The sequence below is a fragment of the Nycticebus coucang genome, chromosome 21 (genome assembly GCF_027406575.1).
Source record: "Nycticebus coucang isolate mNycCou1 chromosome 21, mNycCou1.pri, whole genome shotgun sequence".
NCBI lineage: Eukaryota > Metazoa > Chordata > Mammalia > Primates > Lorisidae > Nycticebus > Nycticebus coucang.
Genome location: NC_069800.1, coordinates 40,498,615 through 40,511,675, shown reverse-complemented (window position 1 = coordinate 40,511,675; position 13,061 = coordinate 40,498,615).

The window sequence follows — 13,061 nt, the reverse complement described above, 5'->3', positions numbered from 1 at the left end:
GCATCACTTCCTCTCTCTTGCCAAGGCCAGGACAGGGGGCCTGTAATGCCTCCTAGGCCAGAAACTCAGGGCAGGAAAACTTTCTTTAGAAATCACCTGAGTCGGGGTGGCGCTTGTGGCTCAAGGAGTAGGGAGCCGGTCCTATATGCCAGAGGTGGCGGGTTCAAACCTAGCCCCGGCCAAAAAAAAAAAAGTTTCAAACTTTCATAAAGGTGTTTAACTCATTAAAAAAAAAAAAAGTTAAAAAAAAAAAAGAAATCACGTGAGTCCTGGGCGGCACCTGTGGCTCAGTCCGTAAGGCACCGGCCCCATATACCGAGGGTGGTGGGTTCAAACCCGGCCCCAGCCAAACTGCAACAAAAAATAGCCAGGCACCTGTGGTCCCAGCTACTCGGAGGCTGAGGCAAGAGAATCGCTTAAGCCCAAGAGTTTGAGATTGCTGTGAGCTGTGACACCATAGCACTCTACCAAGGGCGACATAGTGAGACTCTGTCTCAAAAAAAAAAAATAAATAAATAAAAATAAAAATAGAAAAAATATCCAGGCAATATGGCTGACGTCTGTCTTCCCAATTACTCTGGAGGCTGAGGCAAGAGGATCACTTAAGCCCAGGAGTTTGAGGTTGCTGTGAGCTATGATTGTACCACAGCATTGGGAGACAGATAAAGACCTTGTCTTAACAACAACAACAACAAAAGGGCGGCGCCTGTGGCTTAGTGAATAGGGCGCCAGCCCCATATACTCAGAGTAGCAGGTTCAAACCCAGCCCCAGCCAATTTGCAACAAAATAAAAGCCGGGCATTGTGGTGGGTGCCTGTAGTCCCAGCTACTCAGGAGGCTGAAGTAAGGGGATCACCTAAGCCCAAGAGTTGGAGGTTGCTGTGAGCTGTGACGCAACAGCACTCTACCAAGGGCTGTCTCTATTAAAAAAAAAAAGAGGGTGGCGCCTGTGGCTCAGTTGGTAAGGCGCTGGCCCCATATACCGAGGGTGGCGGGTTCAAACCCGGCCCCGGCCAAACTGCAACCAAAAAATAGCTGGGCGTTGTGGCGGGTGCCTGTAGTCCCAGCTACTCGGGAGGCTGAGGCAAGAGAATCGCTTAAGCCCAGGAGCTGGAGGTTGCTGTGAGCTGTGTGAGGCCACGGCACTCTACCGAGGGCCATAAAGTGAAACTCTGTCTCTACAAAAAAAAAAAAAATAGAAATCACCTGAGTCTTATCTTGAACTTCCTGCTCACAGAGAGTGGAAACTTCATCACAGCTGGTATAGCTTTTCTCAATTCAGCACCGCCCCAGGCCTGTTTCTGGGGTCTTGTCTGGGAAAGGGGATGACATGGTCTCTCCTTTCAACACCCCAAATCTACCAGGGGTTCTAGCTTCACCCCATACAGAGCTTCTTAGGGTCCAAATCACTTGGCTGCATTCCTGTGGAAAGACCTGTCCCTAGACAGAACTGCCTCCCACAAACTGGGCTTATTGCTGCCATCACCTGCCATAGAGCCATTCCAGGAGAATAATGGCTGAGTGCCAGCCACTGGGAACCTTCCTGGGGGAAGAGAGTGGTGGCTTGGTGGGGGGTGACCAACGGACACCTAAGTTGATGCTGTATAGGATAGGGGAAGTATGTGGCACAAGAATGCAGGCTGGCGCCTCACTGGACTTGGGGTGTGAGGGAATGTTCCAGAGGGAATGGCCCCTATGGGGGAGGAGAGCTTGCCTGGTTGAGCCAGGAAAAGCTCAGCAGCAGGACTGAGGTGGAGGTGGATCTGGAGAGCAAAGGCATTTCCTCCCAAGGAAGCCACCGTAGGTGTTAAGCCAAGGGTAAGTGGAACTCCCTGATGGTGTCGTGTCCTTGTTGGGCACTGGGGCATGGCTAGAAAGGCAGCTCAGATGGCTCCAGCTCAGGGTGGGTGTCCCAGTCCAGGACTCCAGGCAGCGTGTTCCCTGTGGTTTTTCCCCAGTGGCCCCTGCAGGAGTTTCCTCCTCCAACCTGGCTACCTGAGCCAAAGGACAAATGCAGGGGTCCCTGGTGGTTCTTTGGCCAGTGCCAGTGCCGGGCGGCCCTCCTGCCACCACACACCCCAGAGCCCTGGCAGTTCCTAGAAAGTGCTGCCAGCATCTGAGCCATGTATGGCCCTGGGCTGGCTGGAGGAGGTAGTTCCCATGTGTCTGTGTGCATTCTTAGTGGAAAAGAAGCCAGCCCAGGAGGAAATAACCTGCTGCCTGTCCCCGCTGGAATGCCTTCTTTTTTTTGTCCTCTACAAAAACAGTAGCAACAGGAAGTCCTCACAACTAAAAACAACTTCCCATTGCCATCAGTAGACAAAGATGTCAAAGCCCTTAAGTTGACATCCCTGAAGTAGGTGCCTCCTTAATTTTACACCCTAGACACCTTGCCTGCCTCACCCGGTAGTGGAGTTCTAAAAGTTAACCCCTTTTTAATATTTTTAAAGTAAAATGGGCTGTGTCCTCTTTCCTCCCTTCTGAAGTCTAGAGTTGTGGGGGAGGGCCCTGCAAGTAGAGGTGTCCTATAGGGTCAGGAAGGCCACTTGGAGATGACCAGGTTTGGTCTGAGCTAGGACTGAGCCGAGGTCTGGGGGCAGACACCAGGTGGTTGGCAGGCAGAGTGCTGCAGGCAGAAGGGGACTGCAGTGTGAGACCGCCAGGGGCTGAGCTGTCTTACAGGTGACAGGGAGCTAGGAGGGTGCCAGACAGACAGGAGTGACGATATGAGTGGGTGTGGGGCTGACAAACAGGGATGGAGGTGGGGGGGCTGTAGCTGCAACCACAGGAAAGCAAACTTCTGAGCTGGAGCCAGGGCTGTGGGGACACAGGAGATCCTCAAGCCTTTGTGTTGCTTTACTCTACAAGCACATCTGCTTCTTCATCTTGCAGTCAGCCCCTCACCCTATCTCCCAAGTTAGGGCCACCGTCCACTGTGGCCTGGAAGACTGTAGCAATTTGGTTTTTTTTTTTTTTTGCATTTTTTTGGCTGGGGCTGGGTTTGAACCCACCACCTCCGGCATATGGGGCCGACGCCCTACTCCTTTGAGCCACAGGTGCCACCCAGACTGTAGCAATTTTTAAAAGAAAAAAAAAAAATTTTTTTTTTTTGAGACAGAGCCTCAAGTTGTCACCCTGGGTAGAGTGCTGTAGCATCACAGCTCACAGCAACCTCTGACTCCTGGGCTCACGCGATTCTCCTGCCTCCACCTCCCAAGTAGTTGAGACTACAGGCACCTGCCACAACGCCCGGCTATTTTTTGGTTGCAGCCATCATTGTTGTTTGGCGGGCATGGGCTGGATTCGAACCTGCCAGCTTAGGTGTATGTGGCTGGCGCCTTAGCCACTTGAGCCACAGGCACCAAGCCTAAAAGACATTTTTTTAAGAGATCAGGTCTCATTATATTGTCCAGGCTGGTAGCAAGTGATCCTCCCACCTTGGCCTCCCAAGGGATTAAAAGTGTGAGCCACCACTCCTGGCCTGTAGCAGCTGCTTATTGGGTTTCTACTCTCCACTTCCCCACCCCCAGTCCAGTCCCTATAAAGCCAGTTCAAAGTTTTGAAAACCACACTTCTCTGGCCAAGACCATTCAATGGCACCCACTGCCTTCAGCATCAAGATCAAGTTTGAGGCCACAGTACTCTATTGAGGGTGACATAGTGAGACTCAAAAAAAAGAAAAAGTTTGATTTCTGGTCCTGGCATTTAAGGCCCTTAGCAAAGAGCCCCCACCCCCAATTTATATAGCCTTTTTTTTTTTTTTTCTTCCAGTTTTGAGACAGAATCTCACTTTGTCACCCTCAGTAAAGTGCTGTGGCATCATAGTTCATAGCAACCTCAAACTCCTGGGCTTAAGTGATTCTCTTGTCTCAGCCTCCAGAGCAGCTGGGACTATAGGCACCTGCCACAACACCTGGCCCTTTTTTTTTTTTTTGCAGTTTTTGGCCAGGGCCAGGCTTGAACCCACCATCACTAGTATATGGGGCCAGCACCCTATTCCTTTGAGACACAGGTGCCACCCAACACCTGGCTATTTTTAAAGGTGAGATCTCACTTTTGGCTCAGGCTGGTCTCAGACCTACAAGTTTAGGCAATCTATCCACCTTGGCCTCCTAAATTCTGGGATTACAGGCATGAGCCACCGTGCCCAGCTAGCCACATTTCCTTAAAGGAGCTGGGTCATTTACACCCCCTCCATGGCCTTTGTCCTTAGCTACACGTCTATTATAGAAACACCTCTGCTGTAGTTCAGAGCCAACAGGCCTGGGACACCTTTCCCAATCTTGCTTTTGGTGGCACTTAGCTCCTTTCAACGGATGCTGGGCACCTGCTTTGTGACAGATGCTGAGGATGATATGTCTCAGGTTGGTGATAGCTAGCACCCAGGTGAAAGACAGATTATTAAAGCTGGGAGAGCTCAGAGCTCCTCAGCCAGCTGCCACCCCCACCCCTCTATTTATTCCCTGCACCTGCCTCACCTCTCTACCTATGACTTACCTGCACATGTTCAAACCTGCCCTGGGGACTGGCAACTAGTCTAAGACAGCAACACTCTAGATCAGTGGTTCTCAACCTTACTAATGCCGCGAGCCTTTAATACAGTTCCTGTGGGTCGTGACCCATAGGTTGAGAACCGCTGGTCTAGATGATAGCTATTGCCCTATAGCTCTTACAAGTCCCCTTAACACAGCCTCTGGTGGATTGAAAGGAAAGGACTGAGAACGAGGTGGGTCTTCAAAAGTTATTCTCAAAATAGATACAACTTGAGCAAGTCACCAGACCCTACGTAGGGTGCTGGGGACAAAAGTGAATCCTCAAGGAAATCACAGATGGCAGAGAAGGAAATAGGTGATAGTGGCGACCACAGTTTATGAGGGTTTCCTGGGTGCTAGACCTTGTGCTAGGGGTGATACCCATGTGATCACATTTTACCCTCACAACAACCCACTGGTGTAGGCATCATCAGCACCCCCAATTTACAAAGGAAGAAACAAGCTCAAGAGTAAGTACTTGGTCATACTCCCTTGGCAACGCTAGCTACTTGCCCAGTGTGAACAGCACTGAGGGAAGGCATCCTCTGGTGGCAGAAAGCAGCCCAGGCTGGAGGAGGCAGTGGCAGCTCTATCCAAAGAAGGAGCAATGCTAGGTCCTGGGGCCTGACAATGGCAGATGGGGCACCAGTGCAAAGCGGAGGGCAGATCAGGCCTGGGAAGGTGGGGGCTGTGGAGGCTGGTTCTGATCACTTCTAGAACTCCCTAGGAGACACCAAGGGGCAGAAAGGTAGCCTCAGACGAGGTGGTAAAAAGGGAGATGGCAAAAGATGCCGTGGGCACCCCAGAAAGGATTCAGTTTTGTGGACTGAAGTGCCACAGGCAGCATGTTCGGCTCTTTCCACAAGAGGGCTCCTGATAGCAGGCAATGAAACCAACCCAGGCAGAGGCAGCTTGTTCTGGCTCCAACCAAGGCGACATGCCTAAACCAGGATCCTGCAAAACCAGTGGTCAGAAACAAACCGAGACGAGAGGGAGGGGGAGAAGAGTTTAGATCCATGTGTTTTTTTCATCCTGAGGTAATCATCTCAGGTCAATTATTTCCCTTTAATACTGAGAAACACACATCAACAGGTTCCTTGAAGGCGGGGCGTAGTACCTCACCCAAGTACTCCTAGCACTCTGGGAGGTTGAGGCAGGTGGATTGCTTGACATCAGCCTGAGCAAGCATGAGACCTCGTCTCTAAAAATAGGCAGGAGCGGGCGGCGCCTGTGGCTCAATGAGTAGGGCGCCAGCCCCATATGCCGAGGGTGGCGGGTTCAAACCCAGCCCCGGCCAAACTGTAACAAAAAAAATAGCCGGGCGTTGTGGCGGGCGCCTGTAGTCCCAGCTGCTTGGGAGGCTGAGGCAAGAGAATCGCGTAAGCCCAAGAGTTAGAGGTTGCTGTGAGCGGTATGATGCCACGGCACTCTACCCGAGGGCGGTATAGTGAGACTCTGTCTCTACAAAAAAAAAAAAAAAAAATAGGCAGGAGTTGTGACCAGTGCCTGTAGTCCCAGCTACTTGGGAGGCTGAAACGAGAATCGCTTGAGCCCAAGAGTTTGAGGTTGCTGTGATCTATGACGCCACAGCACTTTACCCAGGGTGACTAAGCGAGACTGTCTCAAAAAACAAACAAAAACCAAATAGGCTCCTTGCTGTCTATGAAAGGGCTCTCCCCTCCCAAGCTACCTTCCAGAAAGAATAATGCTTTCATATTTACCATCTCTTTGTCTCTCTCTAACAAGGTAATGTGCTACTAATTTTCACTTCAAATTCATCTAATCTATTTAATAATGCACTGAGTATTTCAACGATTGTTGTTTCTAGAATTCCATTTACTTTCAAAACTGCCTAGTCATTTTCAGTCTTATTTTTTCCTGCTTCATAGTCACAGTCTACATCTGATAATTCCAATATATGAAGTCTCAGACATCTAAGTCGATTCCTGCTTTTTTTTTTTTTTGTAGAGACAGTCTCACTTTATCAGCCTCGGTAGAGTGCTGTGCCGTCACAGCTCACAGCAACCTCAAACTCTTGGGCTTAAGCGATTCTCTTGCCTCAGCCTCCCGGTAGCTGAGACTACAGGCACCCGCCATAACGCCCAACTATGCTGCAGTTGTCATTGTTGTTTAGCAGGCCCAGGCTGGGCTCGAACCCCGCCAGCCCTGGTGTATGTGGTCAGAGCCCTAACCACTGGGCTATAAGCACTGAGCGTCCTACTGACTCATTTCTGTGGATGTTCAGCAATTTTCCTGGACAGCTTATAATTGTTTGACATGTAATACATGGGAATGCTGAAGGTCCTTAGGTAATCATCTTAATTTTTCAGACCCAGGATTCCTTGACCTCTGGAGTAGTGTGACTTGGAACCCCAGTCCCAGACCTAAGATTCGAGCCTCTAGTGAGATTCCTTTTTTTCTTTTCTTTTTTTAAGAGATAATCTCAGTTTGTCACCCTTGGTAGAGTGCTGTAGTGTCACAGCTTACAGCAAACTCCAGCTCTTGGGCTTAGGTGATTCTCTTGCTTCAGCCTCCCGAGTAGCTGGGACTACAGGTGCCCGCCACAACCCCCGGCTATTTTTTGTTGCAGTTTGGCCTGGGCCGGGTTTGAACCTTCCACCCTCCGTATTTGGGGCCGGTGCCCTGCTCACTGAGCCACAGATGCCGCCCCCTTACTTCTTTTTCTCAAGCAGGGATGGGAGAGAAGTTTCTAGTTCAGTTCCCACTGCAGCAGATTTCCTTGCTGCCTTTTCAGGGGGGCCAAAAGACCCCCCCCTTCATGCAGCAAACCATGGTTTTGTTTCTCCACTTTGTACACTGTCTCAAAGCCCATTCTCACATTCTCCCCAAAGGCAGTTAATCCCTCCAACTCTTGAGTCCTTGGACCTTTTTTCCCACAAGCAGCACAAGTTTCAGCTTTTTTCCCCTGGCCTATAAGGATTTCTAAAACTTTACCAGTGACCTCAGCAATGCAGTGAAAAGTATATTCATTATAATTTGTCACGGGGGTTTGCCCATGGCAAATTCCCTTTGTACCAATATAGAGTTCAGCTCTTGTGCTAGGCTGACAGTCCCATGGCTGAAATTCTGTTATTGTTCTAGGTGGATTGTGACACAGCTCAGAAAGGCTCGCAGTTGGTACCACCTGCATCAAAGACCACACAGCCAAGTCCTGCCTTGCCTTCTGGGCCAAGGCTACAACCCAGCCCTTCTCCTTACCCCAAGATCTAGTAAACAATCCCTTTCTTTGCATTCTGGGGTCCTTCGAAGCTGGTGTTGCCAAAAGTCTCTCAGGCAGAGGCCACAGATGAGTATTCAAGTGATGATGTGAGGTCTCAGCTTAGCATCTAGTACCAGCTAGTAAACAGGACTGATGGCCCAAGGCTCCACACACAGGTGTGCCTGCACCAATCTCAGGCTCAGGTTAAGTATTACCTAGGGGCTGCTGGAGACACTGCAAGCTGGTAGCTTTCATGGAAACAGTCTGAACTGTTTCAGGCACGCGAGGAATGGTATTAAAAATCTCACTTTGGAAAATTATCCTAAGGAAATAAGGATATGAAGGAAGATGTTCACTTCAGTATGTCATACAGGAAAACGTGAAAGCAATCCAATTGCCCATTAGAAGGTGAAGAGTGAAAACAATTATGGTCTCAAATTATGCAACCATTAAGTAAATAAATGTGAAGGCAAAATGAACTAATTTATAATTTAACATAACTGTAATAAAGACATAACAATATTCACAAGTCCGGGTAATATTAGCGTTTGTGTTGAAATACATATGTTATTATAAAAGTCCACCACCCTATTTTTCTTTCTTTTTTTTGTAGAGACAGAGTCTCACTTTATGGCCCTCGGTAGAGTGCCGTGGCCTCACACAGCTCACAGCAACCTCCATCTCCTGGGTTTAAGCGATTCTCTTGCCTCAGCCTCCCGAGTAGCTGGGACTACAGGCGCCCGCCACAACGCCCGGCTATTTTTTGGTTGCAGTTTGGCCGGGGCCAGGTTTGAACCTGTCACCCTCGGTATATGGGGCCAGCGCCTTACTGACTGAGCCACAGGCGCTGCCCCACCACCCTATTTTTCAAACTTCCTGTGGTTGAATTGTCTTTTTTTAGACAGTCTCACTATGTCACCCTTGGTAGGGGGCCGTGGCATCATAGCTCACAGCAACCTCAAATTCCTGGGCTTAAGCAATTCTCTTGCCTCAGCCTCCCAAGTAGCTGGGACTACAGGCGCCAGCCATAATACCTGGCTATTTTTGTTGTTGTTGCTGCAATTGTCAATGTTGTTTGGCAGGCCCAGGCTGTGTAGGCTGTGTTTGAATCTGCCAACCCTGGTATTATGTGGCTGGTGCCCCAACCGCTGAGCTACAGGTGCCAAGCCTTTCTTCTTAACAGTGAAGACGAGAGAACAAGGAACTGGTAGTCTCTGTAAGCTGTCACTGGCACCTGACTCCAGGCCACTGGGTGGATTCAGTAGCTAAAACGGTTGGGGCCATCCCCTGTCCCCAGGCATGGGAGTTCCAACACCAGAAGCATCTCCTCAGCAGCACCTCCAGCTTTCTTTAGGCCATAATAGAGCCAGGTGGAGGCCCTGTTCCCTAAGACAGCTGGTAGCAGGTCACCTCCTCTGTATGCACCTTCCCACCCAGTCCCATTCCAGCTTGAGTCAGAAAAGGAATATAGTCTTTTTATTGACTACTTTAAGTAGAACAAACTAAATACATATTTAACAGTTTTGGTTCATTTATACAGTACATGAAATAAGTTATACACGAAGTAACAAAGATTCCTATCAGAGTAAAATGACAGAACACAGAAAAACCAGACTAACACATCCTGTGGGTGGTTTCACATTCATCATCCCCCTTTAAAAACCATGTTTGGAGGCTTTATTTATTTACATTATTAGCTTTCTTTTGTGAACGCAGCCTTTGTAACCTCATCACACCTCACCGGGAACTTGGAAAGCCACGTAAGCGGACTGAAGGCCTCTTAGCCGAACAGTCTTTTCACCATTCATTTAATGCTTTTTGCTGCTTCTCTCTGCCCACTCCAAGGCAGCAACTGGGCTGTCCTTGACAGACACCAGCTGCACCTGCTCTATTTGGTATAAGCATCAATGAGTGTACACGGGGCACCTGTAGGCCTAACCAGATGGGGTCTGCCGGGGAAGGTCCATCTCTGGAACTGTGAAGCAGAAGGTAGGGGACACCAGGCCTGCCCCTCAGGCCTCCTACCCTCCTGGTGCTTGATGGAAAAGGTCACCTGCGCCATCATCTTTGGAAATGAGCGTGTTAATGCCTGTGGGCAGAGGCAGGTAGTCAACAATTTGGTTTCACAGGAACTACAGATACTCAAAAGAGTTGGAAGGCCTGAGCTGTCCTGTGGTCCCCACCATATCCAAGCAGGACTCTTTGCAGATAGCTGGCCATATGGCCCATGCTGGAATAGTCCAGGTCCTTCTGGCTTTGACTACTTTTGGTTCAAACATGCTACCACCCAATTCTCTGAAAAAAAGTAAAAAAAATCTAAAGAAGTTGGCTTGGTCTACTGACCTGGAAACCTCGGTTCTAATATAGTTCTGAAGAAAGCCTCCAAGATGTGTTCTATTTTCAGTGATTTATTTAATCCATAACCCCTTCTACAGTTTTCAGGACAAATGGCCACATGGTCATTATTCATGCTTTCACTCTGAAGAACTGAATACCACACAATTCCAATTGTATTGCAGAACCTTCACACTTGCTGAGATATCTACACCTACCCAGGACAATGTCTACACCCTTTGCAAGGAAGTGACAGGGCTCAGGATGACTTCAACTTTGAGACAGGGCTGTACAAAGCAAATTGTAGATATTGTCTGGAAGCTGAAGATGCCCTAAGTTGACACCAAGAAGTGATGCACTCCTGGCAGACCTTCTGGCCCAGATGGGCAAATGAAGTCCATACTGCAGAGGAGAGCAGCCAGTGCAGGGGTGGAGTCCTGGTGCGTAGACGTGTCTTATTTCCAGACTTAGATGCACTGCCCTAGAAAATATCTGTGGGCTCATGGTCCCCTGACTGTACCTGAAGGGATCTGTGACAGCACTAACCCTGGAGCTGCAGGGAGCCCCCAGGTGGAGTGCTCACACCTCACAAGGTGGGCTGCCTATTCCTGAGCAGGTGGTTTTAAGCAACTTCTTACTGGGTCATCTTCCCCAATGGATGGAGTCAGCCATGGTGCAGGCAAGTGGGCATCCAAAGGACAATGAAAAGTATGAACATCCTGCCCTCAAGAATCCCTTGGAACTTTGCCACCTTTGGTCTTCTCTGGCTCCTAGAATCATTCCTCACTGGAGAGAAGACTGCGATGTCCCTGTGTTAGAGTGACTTCAGGGCTTGATGGTGGGCACTGGCTTTATCATGACTGATGGCCAGGGAGAGTTGCGTTTGCACTCGGTTTCTACTTTAACATCACAGAGCCTGTGACTAAAACACTACTCCACCCACTTTGACTTTAATGTCCGCACAAATATTAACTACCGAGGCCCTTTCAGTAGCCTGATTATATCAAGATATTTTTTCTTTTGTTGATGCCTGTAGCTTAGTGGCTAGGGTGCCAGCCACATACACTAGAGCTGGCAGGTTCAAATCCAGCCTGGGCCTGCCAAACAATGACAACTACAACCAAAAAATAGCTGGGCATTGTGGCGGGTGCCTGTAGTCCCAGCTACTTTGGAGGCTCAGGCAACAGACTCACTTCACACCAAGAGTTTGAGGTTGCTGTGAGCTGTGACGCTGTAACACTCTACCTAGGGTGACATAGTGAGACTCTGTCTCAAAAAAAGAAAAAAATATATTTTTTCTTTTAAATCCTACTGTAGATGAGAGTGGGAAGTCCAAATTTCTGCTCTCAATATGGTAGCTGGGGTAGTGTCAGCAGAGATTGGGAACCGTGTGGGGAACCTGGATTCAAGTCTTTTCCCTCCAGCTGGCCACCCCACCCCAGTGGTGTTCCTGCCCCCAACCAGAGAGGTCCAAGATTTCAGAAAGAAGCTGGAAAAGGGTATTCTTTAAATTTGAATAGCAAATGCTGTACAGATGCCCTAGCAACTTGTGTGAAACTGACCAGAATTAATACAACAAAGTATCTGCCAGGGAATACTGCCCAGGTTTCTAGATGGACAAATGAAGCCTAGAAAAGCATTACAAAGGGGCAGTGCCTGTGGCTCAAGGAGTAGGGCGCTGGTCCCATATGCCGGAGGTGGCGGGTTCAAACCCAGCCCCGGCCAAAAACCACAAAAAAAAAAAAAGAAAAGCATTACAAAGACTCCGAAATAAAACTGTTACTGGAACCACAGCCCACAAAAGTAGGCCAGGCTCTGTACTATGAGCTTAAACCTTAGCTGAAGAAGTTAACATTGTTAAACCTTAGCTGAAGAAGTTAACATTCTGGTAAATATTATTTTGTTGGTTTTGGTTATTTATTCCAACCAGTAAAATCTGGAGCTACTCTTGTGGCCATGAAAGATTTAAAAAACCTAGGCCGGATGTGGTGGCTCACACCTGTAATCCTAGCACTCTGGGAGACTAAGGATGGTAGATTGCTTGAGCTCACGAGTTCAAGACAAGCCTGAGCAAGAGTGAGACCCCATCTCTACTAAAAAAAATAAAAACTGAGGCAAGAGGATCTCTTTAGCCCGAGTTGGAGGTTGCTGTGAGCTATGACACCATGGCACTCTACCCAGGACAACAGCTTGAGACTCTGTTTCTCCAAAAAATAAAAAATTGTTTAGGGGAGGCTGAGGCAAGAGGTTTGCTTGAGGCCAAGAGTTCAAGACCAGCCTGAGCATGAGTGAGACACCATCTCTACAAAAAAAAATTAAAATATCGGGCGGCGCCTGTGGCTCAGTCGGTAGGGCGCTGGCCCCATACATCGAGGGTGGTGGGTTCAGACCCGGCCCCGGCCAAACTGCAACCAAAAAATAGCCGGGCGTTGTGGCGGGCGCCTGTAATCCCAGCTACTCGGGAGGCTGAGGCAAGAGAATCGCTTAAGCCCAGGAGTTGGAGGTTGCTGTGAGCTGTGTGAGGCCACGGCACTCTACCGAGGGCCATAAAGTGAGACTCTGTCTCTACAAAAAAAAAAAAAAATTAAAATATCAGCTGGGCATAGTGAAGTGTGCCTGTATTCCCAGCTACTTTTTTTTTCTTTTTGAGACGGAGTCTCATTATGTCGCCCTCAATAGAATGCTGTGGCATCACAGCTCACAGCAACCTCAAACTCTTGGGCTTAAGTGATTCTCTTGCCTCAGCCTCCCAAGTAGCTGGACTACAGGCGCCTGCCACAATGTTCAGCTATTTTTTTGTTGTTGTAGTTGTCATTGTTTAGCAGGCTCGGACAGGGTTTGAACCTGCCAGCCCCGGTGCATGTGGCTGGTGCCCTAACTGCTGAGCTACGGGCCCTGAGCCATGTATTCCCACCTATTTGCAAGGCTGAGGTGGGCAAGATCATTTGAGCCCAGGAGCTTGAGGTTGCAGTGAA